The sequence below is a fragment of the Siphateles boraxobius genome, unplaced genomic scaffold, assembly GCF_051911475.1.
Source record: "Siphateles boraxobius isolate OS27281-9 unplaced genomic scaffold, OSU_SipBor_1 25, whole genome shotgun sequence".
Classification (NCBI taxonomy): Eukaryota; Metazoa; Chordata; class Actinopteri; order Cypriniformes; family Leuciscidae; genus Siphateles; species Siphateles boraxobius.
The window spans coordinates 11,182,506-11,198,582 of NW_027508866.1; the positions used below are offsets into that span (position 1 = coordinate 11,182,506).

A 16,077-nucleotide genomic window follows, 5' to 3' on the forward strand; every position below is an offset into this window, starting at 1 on the left:
AACTAACAATCCTATTTGTAAAATGGAATTATTCCTTATTAATTATACAATTATTTAAATTTTAATGGTTGAATGGTTGCTGTCTTTGTCTACAGTATTAAATTAAGAACAAGTATAGGTGCATACAGTATATATATATATATATATATATATATATATATATATAAATCTATCTTCCCTATATGCAATTTTTTTTCCAAGTGCTTGTGATTTTTTTTTGTCTAAAATATATACTGCCAACATTTGAATCTCATAAAAATAATGACAGCTTCCTGCTGTCCTCTTAGCAAAACATGCAGGTTTCTAATCAGACCCCAGCAGAGAGTGAGAGCAGGAGAAAACCGGGTGCCAGTGAAATAAAGGGAGATTTTCACATAACAAGGTTCTGAAATGTTCATTTTAGAAGGCACATTGAAGACAGCTATATGCAGTTCCTGATGTTCAGAAAGTTTGTCAATGAAGCAAGATTTCTTGCTGCACCTTCAGGTGGGGAACAAGAACCAGAAAATGAAGGGAAAAGAAGCGAAATGAGGAAGTTTTAAATGATGTTTGCTAAGTTGAAGGAAACCTGAACTTGCCTCTCCTGACCTACCCCGGGTTAATGAGAACCATAGTTTAGTGTGAATGGAGAATTCAGTGCACTATTTTGCCATTTTATAAAACTTCATTAAGGACTCCAGGCAGGCGGCATTTATTTTGGGGCAGCTATTTTACACATTTCCTCCATTTTTTTTTTTTTTATAAAAAAGTGCACTGATATTAATTAATAGCAGAAATGATGACCAATCAAAATTAGCAAAGTTAGCAATCATATTTATTATATTTCAAAAGTAGTGCTGTATTTTGACGACTTGGAGTGATTTTATACATGTGAAATTGACTTGTAATATTATTATTATTGTTATTGCTTTAGATTATAAATATAGTCATTATAGATTGATCGGTTACTGTCTCTGCCCTCTCAGTTCTGTGCTCTTCTCAATGAGCAGGTCCTCCTCCTCTTAATCCTATTGACGTAAGTGTGTTTTGTTCATGATCCGTCCGCTAAACCACATAACCAGGGGCAGAGGGAGTCATTACATTTGACTCCCCTCAGCATTTTCCCTGAGTCTTTGAAGTTGCTAGATCTTCATGATGCTTCTCTCATATCTGGATCATGAGCACACAGGTGCAGGGCTTAATGGAGGCCCCCGGTAGCAGTCCCGCATTTCAGGGTGAACGGCGTCAAGCCGTGAAGGCCCAACAGTGCTTCATCAAACACCTCCCTGCAAAACAGGGGCAGTCATTCCGCTTCCGTGGCTAAAGTGCACCAGGTGTAATGCTAAATATATATTAAAAAGTGGCTTACGCTGCAAAGCAACTCTGACTCCCCAAGGCTGATGCTCTACCTGCTACTGATCTAACCACCCTGAACCATCTATTTAGATTGGAGAGAGAGAGAGCAAGCGCATGGCTTGTAAAGCACAAGCCTCTGGTTAGAGCAGCACTGTTGAGACTAGCTGTAATGAGCTGAGAGGTTAAGGAAGAGGGGAAACAGTCCCCGAAGGTGTCATCCAGTTATGGATGGGCAAGAAGATCCGGCGGGTCTCTAGAGGCCTGGTTAGGGCAAAGCTGTGAGCGCAGCACTGCATGCTTTATATTCCCCCTGAACATAGAAAATGATGCTGTGGCATTTTGAAACGGGCTTAATTTGCAGGGAAAGGAGGCAGGCGGGATGGATATGAAGAATCAGGGCTGATGGTCCTCAAATGCTGATAATGTAGTTTCTTTTATTTTGAATGTTTCTCTCTGTATTAATACTGAATTGACACTGGATGAAAATGTTACTTGCAGCCATTCCTAATTAGAAAATGACATAGATGTGGTCTTTGACTGCTGCTTCAAATTAAACCTAATTACCATCTCAGGAAATGTGGGAGTTTGGTGAGGGACAAAGTGCATGACAAATCTAATCCTGTATTTGATGCATATTCACCTTTTTTTTCAGTCGCTGTAGTTATTAACAATTTGATTTGTAAACTGTCTGTTTTCTAATCATTTCTAACTGCCGTAATTTCCTTTTCAGTTGCCTGGAAAATAACATTTGAAGTTCTTTTTGACAAGCCTGAGATCTTGAATTTAGCACTATGTCAGAAAACCATACTTCATTATTAACAGATAACTCACTCTCTGCTGCACATCATCACTCTGTCCTTTTATCTGTTCATCTTACTCTCTGTTCATTTGGCGATGATGAGATTTGGCAAGGTTGAGTTGGGGTGTCAGCTACAATTTATCGGCCAATCGTGGGCTGATGGCCCTACACTGCATTAGTGTGTCTAAATTAGGGATGATCCACGATGGCCCAATATCGTCACCAAACAAGCTACTAGTCGTTTTGTGAGGTTAGCTTGTCAAGATGTTTTTGTGGAAGTGAGATGATGTCTTAAATGATTAGTTCACTTTTTAAAACAATTTTGCTGATAATTTACTCACCCACATGTCATCCAAGATGTCCATGTCTTTCTTTCTTCAGTAGAAAAGAAATTTAAACTTTTTTATTTATTTTTGAAATGACCAATCGTTTCGCAAGATAAGACCCTTATGCATTGTATGGTGTCATTTAAAGCCATTTGAAGCTGCACTGAAACTGTCATTTGGACCTTGGACCGTTTGGTACCCAGTGAAGTCCATTATATGGAGAAAAATCCTAGAATGTTTTCATCAAAAACCTTAATTTCTTTTCGACTGAAGAAAGAAAGACATGGACATCTTGGATGACATGGGGGTGAGTATGTTATCAGCAAAATTGTTTTAAAAAGTGAACTAATCCTTTAAGTAGACGCCCATAAGAAACAAGATATAATTATTATAATATTATATTCATGTTTTATAATACATTTTATTACATTTTTATATTTACATACAGGTACATATATTCACATACAACCCCATATGTCCAGAAAAGTTAGGACATTTTGTAAAATGCAATAAAATCGAGAATCTGTGATTTGTTTATTTTCTTTAACCTTTAACTGACAAAAGTACAAAGAAAAGATTTTCAAAGTTTTCACTGACCACCTGAACAAAAGTATATTTTGTTAATATAAACAACTTTTGATTTTGATGGCTGCAACAAAAAAGTTGGGACAGAGGCATTTTTACCACCGTGTTACATCACATTGCCTTTCAATTACACTTTTTAAATATGAGGACACTAATTATTGAAGTTCTGCAAGTGGAATTTTTGCCCAATCTTGCCTGATACAAGACAGCTGCTCAGTAGTCTGTGGTCATCGCTGTCTGATTCTCCTTTTCATGCTGGGCCATACATTTTCAATAAGAGACAGATCTGGACTTCAGGCGGGCAGTCAAGCACATCCCTTCTATGCTGTAGAGCAGGGGTATCTGTTCAGGTAAAGTTCCAAGAGGTCTGTCTGGTCTCTATATTTCCTTCCCAGCGGAGGTCCGGACAATACTTATTTTGGAACAGTTATACATTTCCATCGAGGCAGCCATAGAAGTCCCCAAGAAACTAATCTCACATAAACACTCATCAAAGTATTTAAATATATCATCAAATCTTACATAGTCATCAAAGATGAGAAGCTTGGGCCCCGAGAGCAAACGCAGTGATGTCTAAGAATTTTTACCAAAAAAAGTAAATAATTCTCTCAACTGGATATGAATATAAAAAGGTTAAATCAGATGTTTTGTCAGGCTAATTTTTTTTTTTTTTTTTTTTTTTTTTTTTTTTTTTTTTTTTTTTTTTTTTTTTACATTAAGACACCTACGTGTATGGCACATAGAAGGCCTTGGGACTGAGAAAACATACAGGGGGTGAACGTCTAAAGGCACCATGCATTAACTTGTCACAAACCTGGTTTAGTTAAACAGTTGGAGTCATCTGTTAAACCAACTGTTGGAGTATAGAAGCAACCTTAATGCTCTACCAACTTGGATGGGTTGGTCTTGTTGTGAGAATGCCGCCAAGTCCCTTCCACATAAGATAATGTAGTAAATGTACAGTCAATTACATCTTGGCTCCCGATTTGCAGAAGGCCAAAAAAGAGGCTGAAAAAACAACTAAAAGGCTTTTTTGAGAAGTGTGTGATAAAGCCCACATCCCTGGAAACTAGTGCAGTGAATCGCAAGCTTTGGCAGCAGCTTTGTCAGAATGGAGTACAATGTTATGAAGACAGGAGAACTGAACATCGCCTGACTAAAAGACATTAGAGAAAGCAGACCATGCTTGTTCCTGCCCCCTTAAGACAATCAGGAGAAACTTTTATATGTCCGGTCTGTAATAGACAGTGTGCATCCCGCACCGGATTATACAACCCACAATTTATAGGAGAAGTCATCATCAGATTCAAGTTACATTTCTTTAATGAAGCGGAAGACTGTTTAGTGACAACGGTTTTCCAAAGTACTCCTGAGTCCATGTGGCTATATTTAACACATATTGTGATGGTTTCTCATGCAATGCCATCTGAGGGCTCGAAGGTCACGCACATAAAAAAAATGAACAAATCACAGATTCTTGATTTTATTACATTTTACAAAATGTCCCAACTGTATATTCATATTTTATGTTGTTGTTTTTCTCTATGGTTTTGAGTTAAGGTAGGAGATTAAATGGTTCCACTTAAGAGATAAAAAATGAGTATGAGCATCTTCAGGAGACCAATAGCTCTGTGCTGTCAAATGCACAGTCCATGTATTGACAAACAGTGTAAGGTATACGAAGTGACAGGAAACAACCTATTTCTAGAACAGGCAGAGCTTTAACAGGAAGGAGGGATATTTGTGGAGGTGGAGGGAAAACGTGTGCAAAAAAAAAGGAAGTATTTTTCCCAGCACAGACTGTTTTGATTGCTTTAATTTGTGCTAATAATATGTTTTTCTTGTTTGTGTAATAATGCATCAATAACTGTATTCTTGCATCTCATGCTGTCCACATCGCATTAATAATTTGAATTAAACACAACACAGAGATGTGGTTACCTTTGGCTTGACGAGGTTACCTATCGTCTCGCAGGTGAAAGCGTGTGCGTACAGTCAGAGTAGCCCTGATCCTCTGATTAGCTTAATTACTACACTGAGAATGGCACACTTAGGGCCTATTAGATTGGCAGTGAGTGAAGCACAGTAAATTGAGAGAGACAATTAGCAGTTGACTCTATGCCAACATAATGTGGGTGAAAGTTTTGCAAAAACAGTTTTACTGTATTTAGTCTCCCAACTGCACAAGGCTGTGACCAGTTAATAAATGAACATTTGATGGCACGTTTAATTGAAACTCTTTCATATTTGTTTGTTAAAGAGAGGTTTGTGCATACAGTGGCCTTAAAAAGATATTGGATCACTTTAAAGTGTACTTCATTTACTGCATTAAATAATTCAGGTTAAAACAAAATCACGCCATTTTCAAGCAAATGAGCTCAATGTTATTTTTAGTGAATGTATATGTGTATGTTTTGTGCTTGTTTAATCTTTCTTTAAAATGAATGCCACTTTGTTTGATATATTGTTACATGTAATTCAAATACATTTTTAGTGTGGCTAATTTGTCCAAATAAAAATATAAAAATATTTCCCTCGGTGCATGCCATCATTCTTGTTTTAACACTTGTTTAACACATTCATACCATTAGCCAGATTCAGAAATCACTACTGTTCACCATAATATGTGTATTTCACCACATGTTCTAAATAGACAGGGGAACCAAAGTATACCAGCACATCTGTATGGAAATATGATTAGCTGTTGATTGATGCACAATGATCAAGTCAGAGTCAAATTTTATACACCATGCATCAGTCATTGCTGGAACGAAGCATTTTTTTAGGTCTTTTTTTCTCTCTAAAAGTACAATTCCGAATTTCTATAAGTGACAGGCCATTTTCCCTAAAAATCAGTACAAAAATATGATTTAATTTGGGACTATCCATTAGTGTTAGTAATGCAGGAAATGCTATTAAATTACTGCCAGCCAAATTTCTGTTGTTGCTTCTTCCATATTCAAATGCAAAACTTTATTTGATTTTTTTCAGTTCTTGCACTGTAAGGCCTTCAGAGTCAACATAGAATGAAAACATGTCCTGCTGATCAAAACTACATGGGGAACGAAAATAAACCTCAGCATGCTGTCAAAACCTTAAAGGAAGTGGCATAGACATAGACAGGAACTGTGTGTCGGGAGGGTGACCCGAATTCTCTTGCTGCCAAGAGAATGAAGGAGATAAGTGCTAGTGACAGGATTGAATGATGTTCCGCCATGGTGCCGTGAGCTTCTCCAGCACTAAATCAACATCGTTGTCAAACACATCCCTCGACGACCTAACCCCCTGTGAACCCGAATAGTACGCCAAATGGGAGCTCTAATTCTTCATTAACTGGTAGGAGGGAGAAGGGAGAGCTGCTAATGTCATTTTCTCCTGGCTGCCTGTTTTAAAGATTCCAATAACCAGTCGTTTACAGTTGAGTAGGCAGGAATTGCTTTTTCTCTGTCTCACTTTCTCTCTTCCATCTCCTTCACCCCCTCCGTTTTTCTTCCCCCCCCCCCTTTCAATCCTTATAATTAGTGACATGAAGGCAGTGAAAGCTAGTGGCGCTTAAAGCCAAACTTATTGCCATGGTTATCTTTAATGACTTCAAAATATATTGGCTCGTTAATAAGCGCAGGGGTTATCAATTCCTCTAATTAGCCAGGGTGCTCCCAGAAGAGAGTCTGCATTTAAGAGACCCGAAGATGAACCGAGGCGTTTGCTGGTGGATAAGGGCAGCGGGGGCACAGCGGGCCACAGGGCGTTTGTGGGGGTGTTTGTTTTTCAAGGAGGTTTTCTTTTGCTTTTAAGATTAACTAATAACCTTGGTTTCTCTTTTCAATCCCTCTCTCTGGTTCGCAAATTGCCGAATGTGTGTTATGGTGGATGTTTAGGTTGGAAATAGTAATAGGATGTTGGCTCTGCCGAGTTCCTATCACAGAGGCCTGATGGGCGTCCCTCTTACACACCGCATGCACACACATAGCCCGCTTGGCACACTTTAATGTGCTCAGCAAGGCACCAGGAAGCAAATAGGGTTGATCTGAAATGGAGGGGCCCCTTTCCTCTGTGAATTCTTTGCTGTGAATTAAATTGTTCTTAGGTGCTGCAAAGAACAAAAGTTCTTTACAGTTGTTCCCGGTCTTATTGTTTACAATTCGTCAGGTTTATATATATATATATATATATATATTTTTTATGTACATGTATAATATAATTAGATAAAAATGTTGCTACAAATATTACTGTACATAAAAAGCATGCTTGTTTTTGTAATCTTTCCTTAAAATCAAATAAATGGATGTTAACCAATAACTAAATGGCAATGAAGGTAATGTTTTAGATTACTGTTGGCCTTTTTAGAATCTTGCAGTGCAGTAATTTAATGTTGAATAGCAGTTATGCCATTTAGAATGCACAAATATTGGTCCCATAACAGTTATCTACCAATAATAGAGTTTTTTTACTATTATTATTTATCAGTATCTGTTAATTTTGGATATTTCATTGTGCATGCTCGTTTCCTCTATTTTTTACATTATATTACATTCGAAATTTGTAAAAACTTTTAAAACACTAGTAATGTGATAAATCTCAAAATTAATATTTTTTTTCATATTTTACACAATGTTGTGATCAATTGGTCCTTCAATCAATTGATTTTAGTTGTGGTGTTTCATTTATTTAGATAAAATACAATTTTAACATCTTCCATTTTTTTGTTATCAGGCATAACTTGAAATTTGACGGAATTTTGATATTGGTGCCTCTCTAAATATAATACATTTTCCTGCAACAATACCAAATAAGTAAAGAAGCATTGTCTCAGTCAAAATACAAAGACAAAATGGGCTCCATTGGCTCCATTTTGGTGTGAAATGCCCACTTTGGATGACCCAATCATGACCTAATGAGTAAAATCAAGTCCCATTCTGCATTTTTGCATATTGAATAGTTTGAATATACAGAAATATGACACATTAGAGAAGTAAAATGGGTTGCAAATGTTTTGTTCATCTATGACTGACTAAACTTATGTCTAGGATTGTTCATTGTAGAAATAATTCAATCTATTTAAGGTGTAGTATTTGTGTATAGGACGTATTTTTGTTGGTTTCCGTGGTGCCTGCTAAATAGAGGTGCTGCATGCTGGTATGCGTGTGCTTGAGTGCTAAAGCATTGGCGTGTGTGAGTGTGCATGAATGTGCATTAGTTTGACCGTGTGTGTCTGACATTAGAGAACGACGAAGCTAGAGATGCCTGCTGATTTATTTTTGCTGGGGCTTTCAGAGCCAGCGTGTGCCACCCGTAAATTTATTGCCAAACGTCACTTTCACATGATGGGTTTGTAACAAATATCCGCTGCATATTGTTAAATTAATCTTCCATTTAAAATTAATGGAGTTAGACTCCCCGGGTTCAATGTAATTTGGTGTTCACGGGCAGAGAGACACGCACGCTGCATTCAGGATGAGGCAGGGCCAAACAGTCTAATCTTCCATCACCTTGAACCTGTATAGAGAGGACGGCGTTTTATCCTGCAGCTACTAATGAGATCCTGCTCCCCTGCAGAGAGAGAGAGAGATGAGAGAGAGAGAGAGAGAGAGAGAGAGAGAGAGGGAGAGGAGGGGCTTTTGCAGTGGAAAGATAGAGAATTGGTTTGGCAAAAAAATAAGTGCAGAAGTTGTCAGGTAGACAGAGTAATGCTGAGAGAGAAAAGATTTTGTCAGAGCTGTCATTTTTGCCGAGCTAGTGGCCTGATGTGACTGCTGTGTTTGTGAAAACAAGCAAAAGTCTGTTGAGATGAACAAACATAGTTTTGAAACTCCCCTGACCTTGAATAAACTAAATTCTGTTTGAGCACCTCATTGCTAGCCTGCACTTTAGTACTGCACAAATGTAGTGTCATCATACTGACTTTTTTAATATAGTAGAGCCAAGGTAGGGAACATTTTGTACGTTTTGTATTTTCAATGTGGCGGGAAAACCCAGATACATACATTTGTACAGTTTTTGTACAGTTTTTGTACAGTTTTTGTTTGTTTGTTTTGTTGATTTAATTTTTAATGAAGAAATTAATCATTTTATTCAGCAAGGAAGCATTAAATGGATCAAATGTGAGAGTAAAGACATTTATAATGTTTAAAAGATGCCTTCTATTAATCAAATAATCCTGGAAAAACATTTGAAGCAGCATAACTGTTTTCAACATTGATAATAATAAGAAATGTTTACTGTTGTAAGGAAATTACACTGAATGTGATACTGAAGTCTGGAGTAATGGGTGCTGAAAATTCAGCTTTGCATCGCTGGGATAAAATACATTTTAAAATGTATTTATATATATATATATATATATATATATATATATATATATATATATATATATATATATATATATATATATATATTATTTTTATTTTTTTAATTAGATTTCATAATATTACTGCTATTATTGTATATTTTATCAAATAAATGCAGCTTTAGTGGGCATAAGACAATTCTTTTGAAGTTTTACCAACCCCAAACTTTTGAACGGTATATATATATTCATATTTGTTTATGTATGTATATATATTTTCATGAGTGAAGTGTTGTCTGTATGACATTGCAGAATGTTCTAGATAAACGTATTCTGACCATTCTGACATGTAATACTGAGTATGAGTACATGGAGCAGTGAACCCTTCAGTTTCAGAACCTAGCATGCTAGCTACCTTGTCAGTGTTCTTGTCAGTACATATGGGTATCATTATTATTAAATACAGTTTACAGATCTCTAAGCTAAAAGAAACAGACCATGTGTATTCCACACAATCCTGGACAATCTCAGTAAAAAAAAAAAAAAAAAAAATCTCATTACAAATTGGTGTATATTTTTTTAACAGTAAGCTCATCAGTTAGCACAGCAATGTTTACCTGAGACACTGTAGGCCCAAAAGCACAGCATGAGCTGTGAGTAAAATAATGAGATGGAGTGTTTTGTTATATCCTAATTTAGTTTAACACCAAATCATAACAAATGGTCATCACTTTACCTGTATGTAATTGACGCATATGATTATAAAAATTAGAGCTGAGAGGTACAATATACACACACATCTTTTAACTTAGTTTTGTATTCATATATTGTATATGTTTGTATGTATATATTCAATGTCTTTTATTTGATATTGGCTGCTAGGGGCATTTTCAATGTGTTCGTACATGAAGTTTGAATTTCTCAACATTAAGAGACAACCCCACTGGGGATCATTTTGCATACACACCTCAGAAGTTCATATTTTTTGTTTTTTAGTATATTTTTTCCCTGCCTATATGTGTAGTGTTCTGCTTGTGCCATGTAGGCTGCGCTCAAAGACACACTTAAATGTGCTTGTTTGTATGTGTTTAAAAAATGAAGCTGGAAATGTCTTTGTCCAGCATCTTTTGTTGTGCATGTACACACTTGGATCAGGATCTCATTCCCTTTGCCAAGTGTGTGGATTAGAAGAACTGTAAAGCTGTGCATTATGGCCATCTTAACCTACATGCAGGATTTCTGTGGTATAGGCACTATGAACAATAGCAAAAATCTCTGCATGTCAGCATTTGCTTACCTCCTAGAAACACAAGGAAATCTTTGAATGAGGAACTAAACATGTATACAGTATAGTGTATCACTCACTTTACAATGGTCAATTTTTTTTCGAAGCCCACTGCTTCAGAGATAAAATGTGCTTTTTAGTATGTATTTTAATGTGCTGAATTCACATATGACAATTAAAACAACCGATTGTCTACAGTTTCCAAGATATTTGTGTTTTTACATTTTATTTCTATATATATTTTGTAGATAGTACCAATCACCTGTCCTGTTTATGTAATCCTTTAAAAAGTCAGCAAAAGAGTTATATAAATCAAATTTATTATGAAACAAAAGGCAAAAAAACGATTATGTACACAGTTTAGTCCTATTGAGTGTCTACTCTGTGCTTGTTGGCTCGTCTCTTTATTAAATGGGGTATCTCTTGTCACTGTCCAGCAATATTGTACAAGCGTTGATGGGCTCCATTTGAAGTTATCTGCACTGTTCACACAAGTATGAGGCATCTCTGCTCACTTTGTCTAAACACTGACAAATAAGAAAGCACAAAACTGTATGACAGGGGTGATATAGAGCAATTTATTCAGCAGAGTGATGTAAGCTTTGTTATGATCGCATCATCCATGATTTCTAGGAATAACATGATGCAATTCATATAATGTATGATGCAAATCCAGCTTCAGATTGCATCTTTCATTGTTTTGCCTAAAAAGCAAGTACTGTCCAAACCTAGTCATAGATTAATTCATAGATCCAGTCAAGATTTGCCATGTTAGACAAGGACGCTTGTAGCGTATAAGGAACAGGAAGCAATGATTGGATGAAATGATGACATAATGTCTCCTCTCTGTGGGATGGCCCCATTCATGTTACAGTATGGCAGAGCCGTTAGATATGAGAGTTGCAACACTCTGTGATCTCGGCGCCTTGCGGTCACATGGTTCATGGAGATAATAAGGAGAAATGTTTCTTGAGCATCAAATCATCATATTACAATGATTTCTGAAGGATCATGTGACACTGAAGACTGGAGTAATGATGCTGAAAATTCAGCTTTGATCACAGGAATAAATTAGACTTTACTAATATATAATATATATATATATATATATATATATATATATATATATATATATATATATTCACATAGAAACAGTTGTTTTAAATTGTAATAGTATTTCACAATATTACTGTTTTTTTCTTCAAAATAAATGCAACTTTGGTGAGCAGAAGAGGCTTTTTTTTAAAACCTTACCGATCCAAAAAAAATTCTGGTAGTGTACACACACACACATTGTTCTTGGAACTTTTTTCAATAAAGCCCTTTTGTGTTTAATTTTGGAGGGAAGGGGGACTGCTCCCATAAGCTATAATACATTTACAGTATTTACTGTATATGTTTTTCTGTTGCTTCTATGGTCGTAATTACTTACATCCTAATGTTATGTTAAAATACATTCACATAAACCTACACAAGTGAATATCAATTAAAGCTGCTCAGTTTAAGTCAAGAAAGAAATTTGGTCAACAGTAAAAAATATACAAGCCAATCAATTGCATTCAACAAAACATTTAATTATATATTATATCTAGGGAGAGGGTAGGTAAGTTTTCCTTGAATGTTCTGTCTTCAAAGAAACTCGTTTGACTTCCTACAGGGAGAGAAAGATGGCAGAAAGCAGGCCAGAAAAGGATTACATGTGTTCACAATAGCCATTACATTCTGCCACTGAAGCTGTAGGGATGATCTGGAGACCTGCTGGTGAATCGAGAATCAGTCAAACGCTTAGCCATACATTCATAACAAAAGCATTCAAACTCCACGATATAAGTAATGCTATAGTTACTTGGATTTTTGGGTGAGAGCATTCCCCCGCCAGAAGCAGAGCGTTTCATAGGCCCCAGAGGAGACCGGGTCTTAAAAAAAAGCCTGTTGCAGAGAACTGCTAGTGGTAAAGAAAGAGGAAATGGCATTAAAGTTAATTCATTGAAGGACCGATTAAATACTCATTGAAAGCCTATGTTTCCTAAACATTTTCATGAGGTTGAGATTACAGAAGTGAGAGTACACACCCAAAGTTAGGTCAATACCTATTTGGACATTTGTCATGATTTCTGTTATTTTGACTCTGTACTCCTGTACATAATTTGAAATTAAATAAGAACAAATATATATATATATATATATATATATATATATATATATATATATATATATATATATATATATATATATATATATATAAAATGAGCAAATATATATAGCAAATAGCAAATAAATATATATTTAGCAAATTAGGGAAAATATCATTTTTTATGTTTATTGCATTATTAGGGGTCGACCGATTATCGGCGCCGATATTATGCATTTTTATGGTTATCAGTATCAACCATTATCAAAATCGATTTGCCGATTAAATAATAGAATTTTGAAATGCGCTATATTTGGCTGTGACGCAGCCACCTCTGTCGGAACTCACTACTCTGTAGACTAGACCAATGTTCCCGCACATCTGATTTTTTGGGAGTCACGAGTCCGGCTAAAGAACGGAGAAAAGCTGAAGGCACTGAAAGTTTTGCACTCTCACACCGAAAGCACTTGCAGACTGGAGCTGCTTCACTGATCACGCATCAGTTGTCTTGCCTCTCAAAGTTAAGGCAGCAGCAGACTTTGCTGAAGTAGCAATAAATTACTACACTGAAGTTGCACCTCAAAACACCCTAATATAATAGGGCCCTGTGATTTCCGCGATGCAGAAAACACGGACGGAATCGCGGAATCCAGTCATAAAAATGGAATTTACTGTATAAAGTGGAATGTAACTGAATTTGTCAACTTTTTGATGAATTAATAAAAAGCAGGTCAGGACAAATCAAACCGCAAAAACACTATGATGAAATACACACAGGAGCGATCACGCGTGCCGCTTGCACTGTTTTCAGCCTCAGCCGCATCATTATATGAGGACATGATTGCAGAAACATCATCTCCAAAGCCGCTTAGTCACTTCATGAGCTTTTTAATGCTTCAACTGAGAAAAGTTATCGTCGTATCATAAACGCACAGAAACTCAAAGATATCTCCACGGCAAAATAAAAGTTTGGGTTATCATAGGACCCTAAAAATGTAATTTTTGTTAAACTGTAAATAAATTGAATAAGTTTGATGACATATATTAATTAGAAATGCTTTTTGATTGCTAAATTTTAATTTAAGCATTAAAATACAGTCTTTAATTTTTACAAAATGTGGGTGCTCCCTGCTTTTTTTAAGTTATTAATATTATTATTATTATCATTATTTATAATAATAATAATGTTATTATTAACAGTTCTTAGATTTAAAGAAATGTGTAAATCATTTAAAGAAAGTATTTGTCAAAACCCTTTGTTATTCTTAATTTTGACATTAACTTAAATTTTTACACCAGACATAGGCTATATATCGGTTCAAAATATCGGTTATCGGTCTACTTGATCTGTAATAATTGATAACGTTAGTGAAGTGTTGGCTACATAAATTACAACTACTGACTAGATTCATGAGAGGACGGCGAATGCGTTCAAATGTCAAAAATGCAGTAATTTCTTCAACTTACCAGCGAGCGTACTTCGGAAACAGTGACAATGAATCGGGTTTAGTGCTGAAACTATCAGTGTTTGGAACTATTGGCTGCTCCACGACACGCATTACTTCCGCATTCCAAAGTTCCCATGGCAGTCTATGGGAGTGCCATAACTCTGTTTTTCAACAGCTCTGGACCATGGTACCCACAGTCTGTCACTCACCTGTAATCATGGAGACCAGATAATGAGGACAGGAATTTTTCCCAGGTGTCAAAAGTAAGGATATGTTACCAGGCAAGTAAGAGTGTGCGTGTGCGTGTGTGCATGTGCGCGCATGTGTGTGCGTATGTGTTAGAGCCAGGAACCAGAGGCTAGCTCGGACTTTGATGTTCTTCAAAGTGCCATGATCACGCTGGGCAGACTTCATCCCCTGGGTGAAAGAGGCAACTTCATAGGCAACATCTAACAGACTTGTTCATCTCTCCTATTTATTAGTTAATTATCACTTTGAGGGGTTTTTTTCTTCTCAAAGTTTTGCTTCAGATAAATAATCATGTGAAGCATGATAGATAAAGTATACCTTATTACAATGTTGCAGGAGAGAAACTAAACCAAACAACATTAGAATAATAGATCTATACTCAAATAGAATAGTACACTACAGTTCCATTTTTAAAATAGATATTAATAGTTTTATTCAGCAAAGATGCTTTAAATCAAAAGAGACAGTAAAGTCTTTTACATTGTAACAAAACAAAAGTCTAGCTCAAATAGATGCTGTTCTTTTAAACCTTATATTCATCATAGAAACCTGAAAAAATTGTATCGCAGTTTCCACAAAAATATTGAGCAGCACAACTATTTCAAACATTAATAATAATGTGAAATGTTTTGTTAGCACCAAATTATTTATATCGTTATCGACCATAATGTTTACGAATATTTTGAAGAAACTTTAATGGAGAGTGTTAGCTGTTCATGAAAAACATGGCTTCTCAAAAAAAATAAAAAATTCAGCAGTCAGTTTCTATCATAACTATTGTTCAAAAAGCTCAGAAAGATGCTGACCCATAAGTTTTGTCAATCCAAATATTGCCAATCTTTTATAGAATGTTATTTAATATCTTATGTGCATGAAACTGATAGAGAAGCATCAGTTGTACATATTTTGTCGTGTTTGGTTAAATGTGCTTTGCACTGGCCTATATCTGAGATTTTAGGCAATGTTTCCCTCTCTAAAAAAGGTTTAGGCTTCTGTCTGTATTAGGCACTGACATAAGAAGTTCTGCCAAAGATAGAAACCCTCTTTAATTCCCCCCATCTGGCCAAATCTCAACACAGACTGCATTTCCCCAGGTCCAGCCCTGTGAAGAGCTGGGCAGCAGAGACTTTTGTGCGTGCCAAGACTCGGTGGCATTGATCCCCTCACAGTCTCTGGGTCTCCTCAAGGGGGAGTTTTAAACATCAGATTGGCAACTCTTTACCCGTTTCAAATGGAAAGCTTTGGAGAGGTTGCCAAGTCTAGGCCTTGAATAGTTGCAAAGCAATGAAAAGTTGTTTTTTTTAGGGAATTAATGCGAAGGCCAATGGAACTGTTGCCACATGCAGTGCACATTCAAAGCTCTACGGTTGCTTTATTGGTTGCTTTATAGATACAATTTTATGCAGTTTTTTTCACATACATAAATCAGGATAGAGAATGCAAAATAAAATAAGCAGAAAGAGAAATTGGAAATCAAATGTTCTCTCATCAGTGTTTTAAATCATAATTGTAAAAAGTGCTGATGCTAACAGTGAGTGGTTCAGTCTCAGTTGAAGCTTCACGTCTACCTGGTCTCCATCTTTTTCTGGCGAAGATAGAGAGGCTGTCATGCTCTCAGCTAGCTGGGGGCTCT

General features: G+C 36.2%; 1 protein-coding gene and 1 long non-coding RNA gene across 18 annotated transcripts in view; one reads left to right on the plus strand and one right to left on the minus strand.

Annotated features, from left to right (window-relative positions):
- The window catches only part of auts2a (activator of transcription and developmental regulator AUTS2 a), a 365,030-nt gene that overhangs the window by 182,797 nt on the left and 166,156 nt on the right, over nt 1-16,077 (plus strand). The gene's annotated exons all lie outside the window — the stretch shown is intronic.
- LOC143749897 (uncharacterized) lies at nt 12,170-12,546 on the minus strand. The gene is made up of 2 exons (XR_013207089.1): nt 12,463-12,546; nt 12,170-12,374 (listed from the first exon to the last, which is right to left on the minus strand). It is a non-coding gene; the product is annotated as an uncharacterized LOC143749897 (long non-coding RNA).